Raw genomic sequence first — 21,239 nt, 5'->3', positions numbered from 1 at the left:
TGCTGATCCTGTGTACGCTATTTGTGTGATTGTAGAATGTCTGTGTGTGTAGGTAGGAATCTGTAATCTGTGTGGAGACTGAATATTTCTCTGTATGTGGTTGAGCATTGGGCAGAGCCCGGCCTATGGACATGCTAATCAGCAAGGCCCTGTGGGACAATGGCTCACAATGGGCCAAGGACACACCTAAAGCATGAGTGGTGACTCCTACCTAAGGGCTACCAGCAGGCAACACAGGAATAAGCCGTGGACCAGGTGACCTGCTATAGCCAAGAAGAGACCAGGAAGAGGGATAAATAGGCCATGTGGTGGTCTCCATCTTGGTTCTCAGCTCAGCACTTCATCCCAGAGGCAGCAGTGCAGGGATCGAAGAGCCCGGAAGACCTGTGAACCCATCCTGACCCTAGGATGTGCAACAAGAACTTTTAAACCAGCAGCTGTACATCTCTGCTAGAGCCTGCATCGAGAACTGGGAGATTCGGTGCATGTAACGTACTGTACTTTAATAACCTTACTCTCAGGCTTTTCTTTATTGTAATAATAAACCTTTAGATGTTAGATGCTAAAGGATTGGCCCAGTGTGATTTGTGGGTAAGATCCGGAGGGTAAATTGACCAGGGATCTGTGGCTGGTTTCTTGGAACCGGACAGAACTTGTTCGGGGTAGGTGGGATTGGGTGCTAGGACCCCCCACCTGTGTATAGGCCCGGGGCCATCTGGGGCACGGATATTGCTGGGGTGTCGGGAGGCTTCAGGCAGGCAGCTGAAGTGCTCTGTGGGACTGGTTTGTGGCCTGTTTGGAGAGGTCACCAGTCGGGGGCTGTAAGGAGCCCCGGATTTGAGCAATTCGCCCTCAGCTGTGCCCAGACCGGCCCGGTCCATCACAATGTGTCTGTCCAAGGATCTTCCACAGCCTTTGGCCAGGCCTGTCCGAGCCCGAAGCCACACTGGGCCCAAGGACCCAGAGAAGGGCTCTGTCTGCTCCCCGGGCTGGGAGCTGCAGGTTTGGCCGGCGTGCTGGTGCTCAGGGCCTGGCGAGGTGGCCGGGGAGGAGGAGGAAGCGACACTTCGAAGCTGGGCTGGGCTATGGACACAAAGGCCTGTTCCCTGAGAAACAAACCGTGACTGGCTGCATCCTCACCGCGAAAGCCCACATGCTGCTCCCGCCACGTCCGTACCGGCGTGACTCCAGCACCCTGCTGCAGGGCCCGCGCACGACCACCCCCGGCTTCTTCAGCCTCCTGCGCCTGTGCACCACTGCGCGCGCACGTACTCACACGCCCACATGTGCACACACACATACAGGCTGTGGCCACTGTGCTCACCCCCCGCCGCATGGGCTGGCCCTGAGCTGCCGTGGCGCCTGGGGCCGTGGCGGGCACGCCCACGCTGCACTCCCCTTCGCACAGAAAGGCGCTTTGCCTGCTGTGCTGAGGAGCCTGCGGAAGGGGCGTGGCCATCCCTTCCCTCCGAGAGGGGCGGGATGATCTGTGGCCGTCAGACGCACTGGCTGGCAGCCCCGGCACCTTTCAGCACAAACCCGCGGGGGGCGGTTTTGTTCGGTGTCCTCTGCCCAGCTTGTCCCCGCAAGCCCCCATCGGCAGGGCCCCAGGCCCCGTGTGGGAGCTGAGAGCCACGCTCAGCCACGGGCAGCTCTGATCTTCCCCAGCGTGGCTCCTTTGTTCCCATTATCCGGGGGAGCTGCCGCTTCTCCTGAGTCCCTGTAATGAAACTTTTCATTGTTACATTCTAATTTGCTTAGTGAAAATGGCTTGTCCGTCCAGGCCCGCAAATCACTTGTTATCATTGCAGGCAATGGGCTGTGTCAACCCAATTTCACAGACAAACGCCTCTCTCCCTAGCCACGGCCACTGACACGGAGAACCCTGATTTACAAAGCCAATAAAGGCAGAGCCACTGAATGACGGAGAACTAGCGACTCCATAGACGAGATTAACATCTCCCCGCGGAGGGGGACCAGAGCCATTTAATACAAGCACCGTGGCAAATGGGTGATAGAAATGTCAGTGCGGCCAGGGTCAGATGCCACAGAGCGTGATTGATTGGAAAGAAACCAGGCTAATTGATAAGTTACCTGTATTCCTTTTCCAATTGCCAGGCTCGGCAGCCTGCCTGCCCCCTCCCTGTGGGGGTCCCGCCAGAAACGCGTGTTAGACCACCAAGGTCTGACCACCAAGGTCACGGTGAAGAGCGAAATTCACTTGTCATAATCCAGGGCTGTGGCGGGCACCTCACTGCTTGGGGGCAGGCAGTGCCTCCCGAAGGGAGAAAACTTTGGCCGACGGCAACTGACAATAGTGTCTTTTTTCCCTTCGCGACAAAGTAAATACAGAAAGGGCCGGGGCAGAGGGAACGCCCGGGACCCCCGCGACCCGTTTCCCAGCATGGCAGTTGGTGGGCACCAGCCGGCGGCAGCATCTGCGCGGGTTCTGCTGTTGCCCCGTCCCCACAGAGGCCGCGACAGGAGCACAGGGTGTGTCCCGACTCCCCGGAGCTGGCTGTCACGTTACTGGATTTTAAGGGGAGCAACCAGATCACTGCTGCACCCATGGGGGGGTGTTTGCCCCAAAACTTGGTACAAAGGAGGCCATGTGAGGTGTCAAACGAAAACTTACTTTCTCCTGATTCTGTATGTGCTAGAAAATCATGAACAGGGTGGAAACATAGAACCAGGAAATGTTATTCGTTCCTTCACTAACTTAACACAAGAAGCTGAGCCAATGACGTGCACAGGCAGCAGATGGAAAACCAACAAAGGAAATTACTTCTGGACAGTCACCTGTGGAACTCTTTGCCAGGGGATGGTGGAAAGGCCCAGCCCAGCCCAGGGTTCCAGTAAGAACAAAACAAGTTCATGGAGGACAGGTCCATCACTGGCTGCTAGCCTGGCTGGGCAGGGCGGGCGTCCCTGGCCTCTGTTTGCCAGGAGCTGGGAATGGGCGACGGGATGGATCGTGACGATGCCTCTTCTGCTTGTCCCTTCTGAAGCACCTGGCCTTGGGCGCTGTGGGCAGACAGGACCCTGGGCTGGAAGGACCTTTGGTCTGACCCGGTCTGGCCCGTCTGATGTTCTTGTACAGAGCTGAAATGTATCTGCCCCTCCCCCTGCCATAACCACTAGGCCACACTCCCCTTCCAGAGCTGAGAGAGCGCCCAGGAGTCCTGGCAGTGTCTCCCTCCCTCCCTGCAAACTTAGTAAGAAAGGAAGAATAATTAAAACCTTCAGGCTACCAGGGGCCCTGCAGTGACGGGCCACGAGGGGTCAGAACATGTGAGTGTCAGAGCTGAGTGGCTCTAACACTGATTTCATTTCTTTCTGTTCTGTGGGACTCAGACACAGTGCCCCTGCCAGCTGACTGCTAAGTTGTCTGCCCAAAAGCCAGTTACCCGTGCCTTGGTGCTGTGACAGGCCGGGCTGGGTCTGGGCACCACTGAGGGCGGCCGCTCAGGGCAAATTGCTCAAACCAGGGGCTCCTCACAGCCCCTGACTGGTGGCCCTTCCCAAACTTCACTTCAGCTGCCTGCCTGGCCAGCCAGAAGCCTCACGAGCAAAACCCCCCTGACACCCCAGCTCTCCCTGTGCCCCAAACAGCCCCAGGCCTAACACAGGTGAGAGGTTATAGGGCCCACTCTCACCTACCCCGAACGGGTTCTTCTGGTCCCAAGAAACCAGCCACAGATCCCAGTTAATTTATACTCTGGAACGTACCCACAAATCACGCTGAGTCAGCCCTTTAGAATCTACCATCTAAAGGGTTATTACTAAAAGAAAGAAAAGCAGGAGAGTGAGGTTGTTAAGGAGAACACGTTACATGCACCGAATCTCCCAGTTCTTGATGCAGGCTCTAGCAAAGATGTTATAACCGCTGGCTTAAAAGTCTCTGGTGCACGTCCTATGTCAGGATGGGTCCACGGGTTTTCCTGGCTCGTTGTTCCCTGCGAGGCTGCATCTGGGAATCAGGAGCAAAACTGGATGGAGTCGGCCACATGGCATATTTATCTCTCTCCCTGGTTTCCTCCAAGCTGGGGAGCATCACATGGTTTGTAGCCAGGCATCTAGATTCCTTCCCAGGTGGGTCTCTGGTACTTAAGAGACCTATTGTCCCTGGAGCCTTGCTAATTAGCATGGCCATAGGCTGAGCCCATCGCCCATTGCTCAGCCACAGACAGAGAAATTTCCAGTATTAACACAGAGTCCATACTCATAACTCACACACAGACCTTGTACAGGTCTATGAAGAGCCGATACAGACTCAGTAGAAAGTAAGCCTCACATGGCCCCTTTGTACCAACTTTTGGGGCCAACACCCCCCATGGGCACAGCAGTGACCTGGCTGCTCCCCTCACAATCCAGTAACGTGACAGGTGACCCCTGGAACGAGGTGACGTGTGGGGGGGGGGGTGAATGGAATCGGTCCCACACACACAATTTGCTGCTTGGCTTATACTGAGCAACAATCTGAAGCTACTGTCCTCGGTCTGCCCGCAAGCTCCCAGTCTGCCCCCATCACAGCATGCATAGGTCCCCGCCCCCAACCAAATCAGAAATGGGGCCCTGGCGAGGCAGCTGGTTCCCTTTTGGCTCGTGTCCCTCCTATGCTCAGGACGTGAAATCCACCTCAGCTCATCCCAGGCAGGTCTCTTGCCTCTGCAGAGAGCAGTGGAGCCCGGCCTGAGCCCACAGCTGGCTGCAAATGCCATGCCACTGAGTTCAGCAGGTACTGGCCCAGCCTCATGTGCATCCCCAGGGCAGGGGTCTCCAACCTTTTCAGTATCAGATCACTTTTTTAATTTCAATGCAATCCAAGATCTCCCTCAAACTCAACTCGCCTGGCCCCGCCCCCTTTGTGTCCCTTCTCCGAGACCCCGCCCCTGCTCACGCCAACCTCCCTTCCTCCCCCATCCTCCCCCCCCCTTTCACGAGGCAGGGGCAATGGGTTGGGGGGCAGGCTCTGGTCTTGGATTTAGGGATCTGGAGTGCGAGAGGGGCTCTGGGCTGAGCGTGGGGCATGCCGTCGGGGTGCCGGACGGGGTTCTAGGAGCAGGCTCTGGGAGGGTGCTTGGGGCTGGGACAGGAGCCTGGGGTGCACAAGGGGGTTCATGATGGGGGCAGGGTTTCAGGATGTGGGCTCGATTGGGCCCTGCTTACCTCCGGTGGCTCCTGGGTGGGGTGCAGTGGGGCTAAGGAGGCTGACCCCTGCCCTGGCCCCGCACCACTCCCCAGAGCAGCCAGCACACTCCCTCCCAAGTCCTGCTGTGCCCCCTCTCTGCTCTGTGGAGGTGGGACACAGGGTGGGGGAGGGGGCACCCTGACACCAGCACCCCCCTCCCCTGCCCTGCCCAGCAAGCAGAGGCTCCGAGGGGCCAGAGAGGCAGCTCCAAGGCAAAGATCAGGAGATGCACAGCAGTGGGGGAGGGGCAGGATCCCCTGTCAGAGGCTCCAAGATCTACTGGTAGATCCCGGTCTACTGGTTGGTGACCACTGCCCCAGGGGAAAGGCACCCGAGGGCTGCTCCGGACGCCTGGCCCCACGGTGGAAGGGACACGTCAGTGCCCCGGTGGAACTAGTCAGCAGATCAAGGACCATGTGTTCGGAGCAGATTTTTTGCTCATCAAATCATGAAGCAGCTGGATTAGAGGATTAGAAACCGAATTAATGAACAATGACTCTGGTGGTTGGGACACACGCCTGGGATGCCGGAGGTAGCGGGCTTGTTGTACACGACGGACCAGCCCGGAGCCAATGTAGGCACCAGGACTTTGTGCTCACCATTAGTGGTGCACGAAGGCCAGCCAGGGCGCCGGGTTCTCCAGGCCCCCAGTCCCTTCTGTGACAGACCAGACCGGGTCTGGGCACAGCTGAGGGCATCCACTCAGGGCGAATTGCTCAAATTCAGGGCTCTCTCTAGCCCCCAGACTGGAAGCCTTTCCAGCTGGGCCACAACCAGTCCCACAGAGCGCTTCAGCTGCCTGCCTGCAGCCTCACGAGCAAAACCCCTCCAACACCCCAGCAATATCCGTGTCCCAGATGGCCCCGGGCCTCATACACAGGTGGGGGGTCCTAGCACCCAATCCCACCTACCCCGAACAAGTTCTGTCCAGTTCCAAGAAACCAGCCACAGATCCCTGGTCAATTTACCCTCTGGACCTTGCCCACAAATCACGCTGGGCCAATCCTTTAGCATCTAACAACTAAAGGTTTATTATCACAAGAAAGAAAAGCCTGAGAGTGAGGTTGTTAAAGGATAGTACGTTACATGCACCGAATCTCCCAGTTCTCGATGCAGGCTCTCGCAGAGATGTTACAGCTGCTGGTTTAAAAGTCCTTGTTGCGCATCCTAGGATCAGGATGGGTTCACAGGTCTTCCTGGCTCTTTGATCCCTGCACTGCTACCTCTGGGATGAAGTGCTGAGCTGAAGACCAAGATGGAGTCGACCGCATGGACTCTTTATACCTCCTTCCTGGTCTCTTCTTGGCTGCAGCAGGTCACCTGGCCAGCGGCCTATCCCTGTGCTCCCTACTGGCAGCCCTTAGGTGTTGGTCACCATTCCTGAGGTGTGTCCTTGGCCCATTGAGAGCTATTGTCCCACAGGGCCTCGCTGATTAGCATGTCCATAGGCCGGGCTCTGCCCAATGCTCAGCCACATTCAGAGAGACTCCCAGTCTCCATACAGGTTACAGATTCCTAACTCCACACACAGACATTATACAGAGATATGAAGAGCAGATATCGAATCAGTAGAAAGTAGCTTTTGTTTGACCCCTCACATGGCCCCTTTGTACCACTTCTGGGGTGAACACCCCCCAACCCCATGGGTGCAACAGTGACCCGGCTGCTCCCCTCACAATCCAATAACGTGACACCTTCCCATGATCCAGCCCCTCCCACCTTCGGCAGGACAGGGATGCCCATGGGCCTGCTGCCGGGGCGGGGCCTGTGGGAGTCTGCAGCACAGAGCCCTGCTGAGGGAAGACGCCCAGGTGCCGGAGGAGCTGTTCATCTGCTTGCACAGTTACTTGCAGCAGCAAACAAGACTCAGAAACAAGGGAGGTTGCCTCTGCTTAGCCGGGAGAACGGGGCTTGATTCAGCTGCTTCCTGGCCTGGCTAGTCCATTCCAGCGGCCGAGCGCTCAACCCTGCCCAGGGAGGGGAATTTCCTTCGGCCCCTCAAGCTGCTGTGCCCCGGGGGAGCAGCCCTGTGGTGAAGGAGGCGGGAAGACGGGTGGGGAAGAAGGGGTCAGCCACGACCCCCATGGCCCATGCAATCACTGACCGCAGCTTCCTCACGTCACTGTCCTGGGGACAGCTCGCAACATTCGCCACATCCCAGCCCCGTGGTATGGACAGTCCCAGCCACTGCCGCACGGGGAGCAGACAGGACTGGCCCAAGCTCGCAGCAGCCAGCCACAGAGGCAGGAACAGCATCCGGGTCTGCTCTCAGCCCCGGGCTCCATCCAGGTCACGCCAGCTGATCTCCGCCCTGGCTGGCACACAGGGCCTGCCCCTCGCTCAGCCAGCCGCAGGCCAGGCAAGCTCCCTACTGAGCACACAGCCTGGCCAGAGTTCAGAGCGTTCATTGCAGCTCCCAGCTGGGCAGCCCAGCCCCCTCCCCTCCCTCCGGGCCTCATTCCACCGCACGTTTGCTCGGTGGGTTTTCTTGTGCCCGTTGTGCAGGGCCAGCCCGGGCAGAGCCCTGCTCACCAGGAGGCACTTTCACGTTTGGTGCCGTGGCGTGGTATTCGGAGAGGGCCCGTCTGCAGAGCCCCAGGGCGATGGCCACAGGGTGGGGGCTGCATGCAGCCCAGCGCCTGCCCTGCCACAGCCAGCCGCCCACTCAGCCCGGCAGGATCGATCGCTGGCTTGTTCCAAGGCTGCCCAGATGCAGGTCCAGCCCTGCTGGCCAACTCGGGTCTGGTTTCACTGGCTACACAAGGATAATTGGTTTCACACTGATCCGTGGGTCACGAGCGACGGTGCCCCCGAACACACAGCTCAGCTCGGGGATACAATTAAAAGTTTGCCCTAATTAATCAGGGGTAATTAACAGGCCTCACAGTTCTCTGTGATTTGTTCTGGGTTCCTTGATTAATTAACCTTTCTGGCCAGGACGGAAGCAGAGAAATCTGAGCTCGCAGGCAGGCACCACAGATGGCAGCAGACAAAGGCTTTTCCCCGGGGCAGCTTTTTCCCAAGCTGACCCAGTTTTGCTTGAGGCGTTTCTGTGGCTCTGGGCAGGTCCCCGTCTCTGCCTCTCTCTTCTTCTGAGCTGGCCCCAGCTCCTCGCGCTCCTTCTCACACCCAGAGGTTCCATGCAGCAGCGCCAGCCCATGCGGCCTGGGGCTACCGGAGAGACCATGCAGGATTCTGGACCCCGGCGTGACGCCCGCCTTCCTCCCCCCTCCGTCCCCCCCAGTATTCTTCAGAGAAATAGTGTTAGGCGACATAACGTGGAAGATGGGTCGGGTGGGATGACGCACTGAATGGCAGTGTCCTCTGTGTATGGCTGGATCCTTTCCGGATGGGAAGCTGGAAACCTTGAGGAGGTCATAATGACAGCTGTGTTCTCACCTGGGGACCGCCCGCCCCCAGCTGGCAAACTGCCTGGATGGGCCATTAGAAAAGACAATTGAACTGTGGGCTTGTTTAGTTTGGAAAAGAGCAGACTGAGGGGGACATGACAGCAGCTTTCAACTATCTAAAAGGGTGTCACAAGGAGGAGGGAGAAAATTGTTCTCCTTGGCCTCTGAGGATAGAACGAGAAGCAAGGGGCTGAGATTGCAGCCAGGGAGGTTTAGTTTGGACATTAAGAAACGCTTCCTGTCGGGGGGGTGAAACACTGGAATAAGTTGCCTGGGGAGGTTGTGGAATCCCCATCACTAGAGATATGTAAGAGCAGGTTGGACACACACCTGGCAGGGATGGGCTAGCTCAGTGTTTCTCAACCTTTTTTTATAAACTGCCCCTTTTTCAAACAAAAAATTATAACTACCCCCAGTACCTACAGTTTTCAGACACACCATTTTTTTCTACCACTGCAACACATTTGTTTAAACAACTTAATCGTAGCGGTGGTAGGGAGGATGAATTTTTGGGGTAAAAGTACAAAAATAATAAAACGCTGTTGAACTTAAAACGAGTTTTCTCCACATTTCAGTTGTGTTGACATACCCCCCAGACTTCTCTCAAGTACCCCTAAGGGTTCTCGTACCACTGGTTGGGAAACACTGATCTAGACGGTGCTGGGTCCTGCCGTGAGGGCAGGGGACTGGACTTGTTGGCCTCTCGATGTCCCTTCCAGTCCCCATGTTCTATGATTTGAAAATACTCATCTCCCAACTTCCTGGGACGCTGCTTTGACACTGCAAGGGCATGTGATCATGTCACCTGGTCCAGAGTACCATCTTGAGCTGGTATTTTTCCACTGGAATGGGGATCAAATGGGAAAACAAAGATTCCTGCCATATGCAAATCCTATTTGAAGCTGGGGAGTGAAGGAAGAAGACTGCTGGAAACTGCTGATGAAACAAAGGAACTAAGCTGGGGGAGCAGGAGCAGAGCCCAGACAAGAAAGATCTCGCCAGTAAAGGATATGCCTGCAGAGTTAAGCGGCACCCAGTGAACTTTACCTTCAAGGAACTTTGCAACCTGCATTACACAACATTTAGGACGAGAAATTACACTGTGTAACTGTGACGTAGTGGGGGGTACCTTGCTGGTTGCTATGCTGGGCAGTGGGTTGTGAGTGACCTCCACTGGCTTGCAGCACGGCCCAGCAGGGCAGGGGGTGAGTCATTATGCAAAAAGGGTCTCTCAACTGTCCGACCAGCTACCCCCCGGGGAGAGAAACAAAGGAAGGTGGAATGCCACCCCTGGCTGGGGGGCAGGGCTGGAAGAGAGGGAGTTTCTGTCTGGGAAGCAGGGGAGAAGGAGCTAGGGAGGGGGCTGGGATTTAGGGGCCCAGCCACCCCCCCATCTCAAGGGGGGCACTGAGGCCCCCTAGCCCCAGTTCCTGTAACCATATTACATCTGTGCTGTGCTGTATCCTGGAGAAGCAATAAACTCCCTCTGTTCTACTGGCTGGTGGAGTCTGTCCGTGCCATTACAGGGGTGCAGGAGACTGAAAAACTCAACGCGCCATCACAGTAACCAACTTCTTTAATGTAGTCAGTGTAGTTTTCTTGTTTTGTTTTATTTGCTCAGTAATCTGCTTTGTTCTGTTTGCTATCCTTTACACTCACTTGCAATTTACCTTTGGTCTTAATAAACTTGGGTTTGTTTATTATAAAACCCAGTTTGTGCAATTTATAACTGTGTGAGAGGTTGCCTATCTTCCTCCACACTGAAGGAAGGGTGAATGTCATGAGCTTATGCAGCATAGATCTCACTACAGTGAAATACTCCGGGGGGGTGCGCACATGAGTGCTGGGTCACTCCCAGAGCTGATGGCAGATGCTTGTGACTCTACAGCTGAGCGTGTCCCTGGCTGTGTGTGTGCGCGAAGGGGTCTGTCCCAGAGTAAGGGGAAGCCAGGCGGGAGGGACTGGCTGGCTCGGTCAGGCCCCAGCATACCAGGCAGCACCTCAGAAGGGCGGGTCCGACCCTGCACGCCAGGCGCTGCCCTGCACAATTGGAATGAGCAATGGCAGAACTGAGATGACTCAGCCCTGGCTGGAGCCTGAGGGTCTGTGTCCTGTGCCCAGCTCAGAGTGCGCCCCGAGCCTGTCACTGAGGCTCCCATGTTCACACTTTCCCGGAGCGCACCCCCACGCCTCAGGGATCAGCACACACGGCTGGGAATGCCTGTGCCCACGGCTGAGGAGCGTGGTCCACTCTGCCCTTCGTGTGGGGCTCCACCTCTCAGTGTCCCTGCTCCCGTTGGTGCCCCCAGAGGCACCGACCTGGCATGTTTCCGAAGGGCACCGGAGCCGGGGGTCCCAGCCCGCACACAGCTCCCTTCCCCAGTGCCTGCAGCACCCATGCCCGAGGGGAGCTCTTGGCTAGCAGCGGGGGGCAGGGCTGCCCCCTCTAGGGGTGCCAGGGGTCCGGTTTTAAACTGGACACTCCGGTATTTGAGCTTTCTGTTCGGGGAACAAACTGAGCGAATAGAACTGTTGGGGATTCGAACTCCGGCGGGATGGCAGTTGTGATGTCATGGCAAGTGTGTCCGGTACTTTTGCTGAAACCATCTGGCAGCCCCAGCCCCCTCCTAGGGGCAGAGCAGAGGCTGCTCCCGGGAGCGCTGGGCTCCCTGCCCAGAGCATGGCCCAGGCCGTAAGTCCATTATCGCTGGCCGACTCCCACCCAGTGCTCGGGGACCTTTGCACAGTGCCAGCCCCGCCACACGGCCCTTGCCAAGCCCTCAGGGCCGGGGGGGCGCAGGCCTCACCCCCAGGAGCAGCAGGCTGGAGGGAGCAAACTGCAGGCAGGATCCCGGCACGGACGCCCAGCCAGGCCCTGCTGCAGGCTCTGGCTGGCAGAGGCCTCAGGAGCAGGGGTGCAGGGCCAGGGCCAGGCAGCGGTTACTGCTGGGGGAGCACGTTTTCCCAGCAGCCCCAGGTCTGCCGGCTGCTGCAAGACTTGACCCCCCCCTTCTCCTGCCCCAGCACAGTCCCGCCCCCCCCCCATCCCCACTTTTCAGTTGGCCTTTTCCCAGGTCCTCACTTGGGGGGGGAGTCACATTCCAGCCCCCTTGAGCCCCTGGCGCCCGCCTCTCCGGGAATGGCGCTGCCCTGCCTCCCAGCCAGGCTGGGTTCTGGGCAGACACCGGCCCAGCTCCTGGGGGCTCCTGGGGTTCAGTGCCCCACCTGACCCCAGGGCAGCCCAGCTGCTCCACAGGGAAACACACAGAGAGATCTGCCCCGGCGCGGCAGTGACAGCCCCAGCAGTGACGCCGCCAGTCGGAGCCGCTGAGGGCGAGCAAGGCCTGGGACGGTCTCATCTTCTCATCACGGCGGTTACCTGCAGTCCAGCCCCAACCGGGCTCCAGCAGCTGCCGGGTGCCGGGTGCCGGGTGCCGGTGCCGGGTGCCGGGTGCCGGGTGCCGGGTGCGGGTGCCAGTGCCGGGTGCCGGGTGCCGGTGCCGGGTGCCGGGTGCCGGGTGCCGGTGCCGGGTGCCGGGTGCCGGGTGCCGGTGCCGGTGCCGGGTGCCGGGTGCCGGGTGCCGGTGCCGGGTGCCGGGTGCCGGGTGCCGGGTGCCGGTGCCGGGTGCCGGGTGCCATGCCGTCTCCACGTGCGTGCGGGTGCGATGCTGCTGAAGGACCCTCCGCTGCTCTGGACACGTGGGGCCGGCGCAAAGTGCCAGCAGGATGCGGAGGAAGCTCATCACCGCAGCGAGCAGCCTCGGGCAGACATGGGCACTGGCCCAGCAAAGGGGGGGGCTGCATCCGCACCTGCACACTGGGGCACCCACCCTGCTCCCCGCGGGGGCCCTTGGGGCAAGCGGCATCTCCGGCCGGCCGAGCGACCTGCCCCGCGGCCTGCCGGGCACCCAGGCTCCGCGGGGCTCTCGGTGACGGCAGCAGCGCCCGGCGTGTTCCACTGCAGCCTGGCCCCAAGCGGGGCCACCTGGCAACTGGTGAGTTTTGCCACCTGGCCCCGCCCACGGCAGACAGGAAAGAGCAGCACAACATGCATGAGGGGGAAACCCACTTCCCAGCACTGGTCCGGGCTGGGCTGCTCTGAGGGCCAGTCTCCCCCCAGGTCTCTTGGGAGCAGGCTACAGCACAGCCCTGGCGCAGGGCTGCATCCGTGGTCACCGGCCAGGGGCACACAGCTGCCGTGGGTCGGAGCCCGTGGCACGGAGGGGTGAGTCCCTTGCCGGGGTTACAGCCCCGGCACTGCCGGGCCGCCCGCTCCGGTCTCTGCAGCGTCAGTGGCAGCGAGGTTCGGGCTACAAGGACGTAATCCCCGTAATCTACTCAGCAGGATTACCCCCCCCCCCCCCCGTGCTTTTATCCCTTTCATCCAGGGCTCCACTGGCAGTGATTAACTCTGGGGAAGCCATTTAGCTCTTAAGCACCATCCCATCCCGCTTAACGGCCTGGTTCCCACCGCCTGGAGTCTGTGCAGCGTGGCCCGGCCAGCGGCGCAGAGTTGAGGCCAAGGTGGCTCAGGCTGGAGGCCGGGCGCTTGTGTTGCCTCTGGCCTTGTCTGGGCACCAGGCTCCTGGGAGTTTCAGTGTGTCCCGTGGCCGGGAGTGCTAGGGATTTCCTTCCGGGACAGAGCCTGGCGCTCGGCTGCCCGGGCCGGGGCTCTGCTGAGCACTCGAGGGACTTGCCCGTGGCCGAGCGCTAGGAGCAGACACCGTGGCAGCGAGCCGGGCGAATGACCCTCCCGCCTTCCGGAGCCACTGGGGCCGTGGGCCTGCGGTGCCCCTGCCCGTGCCCAGGTGGGAACAGGCGAGCCAGGCTGTGCCAGGAGGGGTGCGCCCTGGCCTGCATTCGCTGGTGGCATCTCGCCTCCCCGCCCATTGAATCTCCGGCTCTGGCTGGAGCCGAGGCCCGGCTGGCAGAGGCCAGGGCTGGCGTCAGAGCCCAGTGTGAGACCGGGCCAGGCCCTGCCCTCACTACTCTCTGGAGCCGCTCTCCTGGCGTCAGTGGTGCCTGCCTGGCTCCTCCAGGACCGCGGCGCCGACAGAACCGACTGGCCCTTTCAGCAGACGCAGCAGCTGGACACGCGGCGCGAGTACACGGGGGGGGGGGGCTCCATTCCAGACAGAGACTGGCACAAATGGGGGGCGGAAGGGGCTCGTTGGCCACCGCCACCTACCCAGTAACGCCAGCTGCCGGGAGCCGGGCACAGGGCCCCAGGGCAGCGGATCACACGCGCACCGCTCCCTCGGAGCACCTGGCCAGTCTTACGCCCCTTGTTTCTGAGTCTTGCTTGCTGCTGTAATTAACACACACAGTTACAACAGGGCAGCGCACACACACACACACACAGTTACAACAGGGCAGCGCACACACACACACATACAGTTACAACAGGGCAGCGCACACACACACACACACCCACACACACACAGTTACAACAGGGCAGCGCACACACACACACACACCCACACACACACAGTTACAACAGGGCAGCGCACACACACACACACACCCACACACACACAGTTACAACAGGGCAGCGCACACACACACACATACAGTTACAACAGGGCAGCGCGCACACACACACACAGTTACAACAGGGCAGCGCGCGCACACACACACAGTTACAACAGGGCAGTGTGCGCGCACACACACACAGTTACAACAGGGCAGCGCGCGCACACACACACACAGTTACAACAGGGCAGTGTGCGCGCACACACACACAGTTACAACAGGGCAGCGCGCGCACACACACACACAGTTACAACAGGGCAGTGTGCGCGCACACACACACAGTTACAACAGGGCAGCGCGCGCACACACACACAGTTACAACAGGGCAGCGCGCGCACACACACACAGTTACAACAGGGCAGTGCGCGCGCACACACACAGTTACAACAGGGCAGCGCGCGCGCACACACACACAGTTACAACAGGGCAGTGTGCGCACACACACACACAGTTACAACAGGGCAGTGTGCGCACACACACACACAGTTACAACAGGGCAGTGTGCGCGCACACAGTTACAACAGGGCAGCGCGCGCGCACACACACACAGTTACAACAGGGCAGTGTGCGCACACACACACACAGTTACAACAGGGCAGTGTGCGCACACACACACAGTTACAACAGGGCAGCGCGCGCACACACACACAGTTACAACAGGGCAGCGCGCACGCACACACACACAGTTACAACAGGGCAGCGCGCGCGCGCACACACACAGTTACAACAGGGCAGCGCGCGCGCACACACACAGTTACAACAGGGCAGCGCGCGCACACACACACACAGTTACAACAGGGCAGTGTGCGCACACACACACAGTTACAACAGGGCAGCGCGCGCACACACACACACAGTTACAACAGGGCAGTGTGCGCACACACACACAGTTACAACAGGGCAGCGTGCACACACACACACAGTTACAACAGGGCAGCGCGCACACACACACACAGTTACAACAGGGCAGTGTGCGCACACACACACAAACACACACAGAGTTACAACAGGGAAGCGCACACACACAGTTACAACAGGGCAGTGTGCGCACACACACACAAACACACACAGAGTTACAACAGGGAAGCGCACACACACAGTTACAACAGGGCAGTGTGCGCACACACACACAAACACACACAGAGTTACAACAGGGAAGCGCACACACACAGTTACAACAGGGCAGTGTGCGCACACACACACAAACACACACAGAGTTACAACAGGGAAGCGCACACACACAGTTACAACAGGGCAGTGTGCGCACACACACACAAACACAGAGTTACAACAGGGCAGCGCACACACACACACACACACACACACAGAGTGTGTGTAACAGAGTTACATCAGGGCAGCGCACACGCGCACACGCAGAGTTACAACAGAGCAGTGCAGGACAAGAGAAATCCCACCCAAGTCTGTTCCACGCTGTGTCCCTGGGAACCAAGGACCCCCCTGCTCTCCCTGCCGGCTGAGGGTCCCGTCTGGCTGAGTGGGGGCAGGGCCCGGTGACCCCCCCATCCCGTGAGAGTTGGCCGCTGTGGGCAGACAGGACACTGGGCTAGATGGACCGTTGGGCCGACCCCGCCTGGCCGCTCTTACACTGGAAACCCCCAGATCCCTGGGTCTAGCGCCTTTGCCTGGGATGGAGCGTGAGCCCCCGGGCCGCCAGGTGGCGAAGGAGCTGACGGGGCAGGAGCTGGTGCTTTCCCAGAAGACCCGGCCTCCCCCGGGAGAGCGGCTCCTGTCCCTGAGGCCGCAGGACCAGGGAGACGATGGCTCTGCGCCCTTCCGTGGCACGGAGCGGGGTCGCGCCTGTGACCTCCATGGACTTACATCAGCAGCAGAGGTGAGCTCAGAGTCACGGGGCCTGGGGCAGTTGTTCCCCTACAGCCAATGGGCCAGGTCCCTGGCTGGTGTCCATGGTGGTTGTTCCCCTACAGCCAATGGGCCAGGTCCCTGGCTGGTGTCCATGGTGGTTGTTCCCCTACAGCCAATGGGCCAGGTCCCCGGCTGGTGTCCATGGTGGTTGTTCCCCTACAGCCAATGGGCCAGGTCCCCGGCTGGTGTCGATGGTGGTTGTTCCCCTACAGCCAATGGGCCAGGTCCCCGGCTGGTGTCCATGGTGGTTGTTCCCCTACAGCCAATGGGCCAGGTCCCCGGCTGGTGTCCATGGTGGTTGTTCCACTACAGCCAATGGGCCAGGTCCCTGGCTGGTGTCCATGGTGGTTGTTCCCCTACAGCCAATGGGCCAGGTCCCTGGCTGGTGTCCATGGTGGTTGTTCCCCTACAGCCAATGGGCCAGGTCCCTGGCTGGTGTCCATGGTGGTTGTTCCCCTACAGCCAATGGGCCAGGTCCCCGGCTGGTGTCGATGGTGGTTGTTCCCCTACAGCCAATGGGCCAGGTCCCCGGCTGGTGTCCATGGTGGTTGTTCCCCTACAGCCAATGGGCCAGGTCCCCGGCTGGTGTCCATGGTGGTTGTTCCCCTACAGCCAATGGGCCAGGTCCCCGGCTGGTGTCCATGGTGGTTGTTCCCCTACAGCCAATGGGCCAGGTCCCCGGCTGGTGTCCATGGTGGTTGTTCCCCTACAGCCAATGGGCCAGGTCCCCGGCTGGTGTCCATGGTGGTTGTTCCACTACAGCCAATGGGCCAGGTCCCTGGCTGGTGTCCATGGTGGTTGTTCCCCTACAGCCAATGGGCCAGGTCCCTGGCTGGTGTCCATGGTGGTTGTTCCCCTACAGCCAATGGGCCAGGTCCCTGGCTGGTGTCCATGGTGGTTGTTCCACTACAGCCAATGGGCCAGGTCCCTGGCTGGTGTCCATGGTGGTTGTTCCCCTACAGCCAATGGGCCAGGTCCCCGGCTGGTGTCCATGGCGGTTGTCCCATATTAGCCACGTCCACATGTGGAGAAATCCCTGTGATATTATATTTTGTATTAAGATCTTGTCCTTTTAGATCTGTCTTTAAGTGTCTTATAGAATCTCTGTATCATTTCTCCTAGAGCTTTGTATTAAGATAGATCCACCCCATGGGACTCCTCTCGGACCACCCCTAGCCCAGGGCCAGGCCCCCATCTTCCTGACCCAGCCCCACTCCACACTGGCCCCGGTCACCCCGCATTCCCCCACGGGCAGCTGGAGAAGGCTGCAGACGCAGCAGGCCAGGCCCGGGCCCCACCTCGGAGCCTGCCCAGCAGAGCTGTGGGCAGGGCGCTGCACAGGGCCCTCCCCGGCCCAGCCACCCCTGACACGTGGAGGCTGCTCTGTGCAGCCGGGAAATCGGAGCGAGTTCCAGAGACGAGCATGTGCCGGGAGCAGCCTGGGAGCCGCTTGGCTGGGAACTCCCTGTCAGCAGGCTCCTCTTCCACTCAATTCATCTCTCATTGTGACAATCACCGGCAAGTGCTGGGAGAACAGGCGGGGAGCACGCACCCTGGAACCACTGCGAGAGCTCATCCGCCCCCAGCTGGCCCTCCCCTCTCCTTCCCCCCCGGCTGGCCCTCCCCTCTCCTCCCCGCCCCCGGCTGGCCCTCCCCTCTCCTTCCCCCCCGGCTGGCCCTCCCCTCTCCTCCCCACCCCTGGCTGGCCCTCCCCTCTCCTTCCCCCCCGGCTGGCCCTCCCCTCTCCTCCCCGCCCCCGGCTGGCCCTCCCCTCTCCTTCCCCCCCGGCTGGCCCTCCCCTCTCCTCCCCACCCCTGGCTGGCCCTCCCCTCTCCTTCCCCCCCGGCTGGCCCTCCCCTCTGCTCCCAGCCCCCCCCGGCTGGCCCTTCCCTCTCCTCCCCGCCCCCGGCTCGCCCTCCCCTCTGCTCCCAACCCCCCGCGGCTGGCACTTCCCTCTCTCCTCCCCGCCCCCGGCTCGCCCTCCCCTCTCCTCCCCGCCCCCGGCTGGCCCTCCCCTCTGATCCCAGCCCCCCGGCTGGCCCTCCCCTCTCCTCCCCGCCCCCGGCTGGCCCTCCCCTCTCCTCCCCGCCCCCGGCTGGCCCTCCCCTCTCCTCCCCGCCCCCGGCTGGCCCTCCCCTCTCCTCCCCCCCCAGCTGGCCCTCCCCTCTGCTCCCAGCCCCCCCGGCTGGCCCTTCCCTCTCCTCCCCGCCCCCAGCTGGCCCTCCCCTCTCCTCCCCCCCCCCGGCTGGCCCTCCCCTCTGCTCCCAGCCCCCCGGCTGGCCCTCCCCTCTCCTCCCCGCCCCCAGCTGGCCCTCCCCTCTCCTCCCCGCCCCCGGCTGGCCGTCCCCTCTGCTCCCCGCCCCCCGGCTGGCCCTCCCCTCTCCTCCCCGTCCCCGGCTGGCCCTCCCCTCTCCTCCCCGCCCCCGGCTGGCCCTCCCCTCTGCTCCCCGCCCCCCGGCTGGCCCTCCCCTCTCCTCCCCGCCCCCGGCTGGCCCTCCCCTCTCCTCCCCACGCCCCCAGCTGGCCCTCCTCTCTGCTCCCCACCCCCCGGCTGGCCCTTCCCTCTCCTCCCTGCCCCACCGTCCCCTCTCCTCCCCACCCCCCCGGCTTGCCCTCCCCTCTCCTCCCCGCCCCCCGGCTCACCCTCTCCTCTCCTCCCTGCCCCCCTGCAGACTAAGAGCCTGTGAGTGCACCAAGCAGGCCCCGTGCTGTGTGCGTTACCTCTAATCGCTGCCACCCAGATCCAGGGGAATGTGTTCCCCATTCAAACTGAGTCCTTCCGAGGCTCCAGCCTTGGGACCGGTGGGGACGGACTTCAGGATGTACTGACCTGCCCCCTGCGAAGGGGACTGAGGCCCCCCCAACTCACCACAGCTCATTGCAGTGACCAGCTGTCACGTTACTGAATTTGAGGGAAGCAGCCAGATCCCTGCTGCACCCATAGGTGGGGGTGTTGGCCCCAGAAATGGTATAGAAAGGGCCATGCAGGGTGTTGAATAGAAGCTCACTGTCAGCTAATCCTGTGTACGCTGGTCATGTGATTGTAGAATGTCTGTGTGTGTAGGTAGGAATCTGTAATCTGTGTGGAGACTGAATATTTCCCTGCATGTGGTTGAGCATTGGGCAGAGCCCGGCCTATGGACATGCTAATTAGCGAGGCCCTGTGGGACAATGGCTCTCAATGGGCCAAGGACACACCTCGGGAACGGTGACCGACACCTAAGGGCTACCAGCAGGGAACAGGGATAGGCCGCTGGCCAGGTGACCTGCTGCAGCCAAGAAGAGGCCAGGAAGGAGGGATAAAGAGGCCATGTGGTGGACGCCATCTTGGTTCTCAGCTCAGCACTTCATCCCAGAGGCAGCAGTGCAGGGATCGAAGAGCCAGAAAGACCTGTGAACCCATCCTGATGCTAGGATGTGCAACAAGGACTCTTAAGCCAGCAGCTGCAACATCTCTGCTAGAGCCTGCAGCGAGAACTGGGCGATTCGGTGCATGTAACGTACTATTCTTTAACAACCTCACTCTCAGGCTTTTCTTTCTTGTGATAATAAACCTTTAGATGTTAGATGCTAAATGGTTGGCCCAGCGTGATTTGTGGGTAAGGTCCAGAGGGTAAATTGACCAGGGATCTGTGGCTGGTTTCTTGGGACCGGACAGAACTTGTTCGGGGTAGGTGGGATTGGGTGCTAGGACCCCCCACCTGTGTATGAGGCCCGGGGCCATCTGGGGCATGGATATTGCTGGGGTGTCAGAGGGGTTTTGCTCGGGAGGCTTCAGGCAGGCGCTGAAGCGCTCTGTGGGACTGGTTTGTGGCCTGTTTGGAGAGGTCACCAGTCTGGGGGCTGTAAGGAGCCCTGGATTTGAGCAGTTTGCCCGGTCCGTCACAGTATCCTGCCGACTACGCCACTGTGACGGACCGGGCTGGTCTGGGCACAGCTGAGGGCGTCCGCTCAGGGCGAATTGCTCAACTTCGGGCGCAGGGAGGGAGGGAGGGAGGTGGCTGGGAGGCAGGGACAGCCAGATGGAGGGAGGCTCAGGATCACCACGCATGGCGAGCTCTCCAGCCCTGCCCCATGCCTCCCGTTCTGGAGGGGGCCGCTTGGGCCGGGCTCTGGGAGCTGGCGAAGGACGAGGCAGACATGGCTAATGCTCATTTCCAGGGAGGCCAGGGGCCTGCTTCCTTGTCCACCCCGACAGCGCCAGCCCGGTCTCCGCAGCAGGGCAGGGCTGGCGGGGGTCTCACTGGGCTGTCTGAGAAGTGATCCCGACGCAGCGGCCCGCAGAGATGCCAGCAGGGCAGCCAGGTCTTATGCAATCCCGGCCCTGACCCTGCAGTGGGGCTGAGCTCCTGGAGGGGGGCTCTGTGCCGGCGCTGGGGACCCGGGCATGTCCCTGCATTCCACAGGCATCTCGCCAGGCTCGCTCGCTCAGCCTCGCCAGGAGCCGCCACAAGAGGGCGCCCGAGCCAAGCAGAACCAGGGCAGGGACCAGGGTGTGTCTACACTGCAGGGCAAGCCCAGGGGTTCCACTCCGGTTCTGTCTACATTCAAATGGCGGCTCAGCCCCGTGGTCCCAGGACCCCAGAGGGGTGTCAAGCCCCAGCCTCTGTCAAGCCGGGCTCCGAGTCACACCCTGCTGCTCTGCAGTGTCAATGCAGCCCCCCGGGTGCTCTGCCAAGAGGTCCCCCAGCCTGGGCCAGCCGGCTTTGGCCCAGGGACAGAGAGCAGCGTTCCTCACCCAGTGGTACGAGGCCCTTGGGGGTACGAGAGCAGTGGGGGGGGGGGATACATCAACACACCTGACGTCTGGAGAACACGGGATTTGTGTTAAGTGTTACAGCACTTTATTATCTTTGTACTTTTTACACCCAAAAATGTCACCACTGGCCGGCTCCGAGTCACTTGTTTACACAAATGTGTTGCAATGGTAGGAAAAATGTCGTGTCTGAAAACTGTAGGCACTGGGGGAACTTGCAATGTTTTTAAAGGGGGACTTCATAAAAACAAAGGCTGAAAACACTGGTCTAGAGCCCCAGGCCGCACAGCACAAAGGCTGAAAGGGCCGGGTCTGGGGAGGGGGGCCTGGCCTGGGGGTGGCTGGACTCCCCCTGCTCTGTGCTGGGAGATGCCGAAGCCTCAAGCCAGGCCCGATCTCTGGAGTTTCCCTGACCCTGGCCTTGCGCCAGTGTGGCCAGACCCTGAGGCTCGGGGTCTCAGCTGGC

The sequence above is a fragment of the Pelodiscus sinensis genome, chromosome 15, assembly GCF_052426305.1.
Source record: "Pelodiscus sinensis isolate ZL-2025 chromosome 15, ASM5242630v1, whole genome shotgun sequence".
NCBI lineage: Eukaryota > Metazoa > Chordata > Testudines > Trionychidae > Pelodiscus > Pelodiscus sinensis.
Note: the sequence above shows the minus strand (reverse complement) of the source record.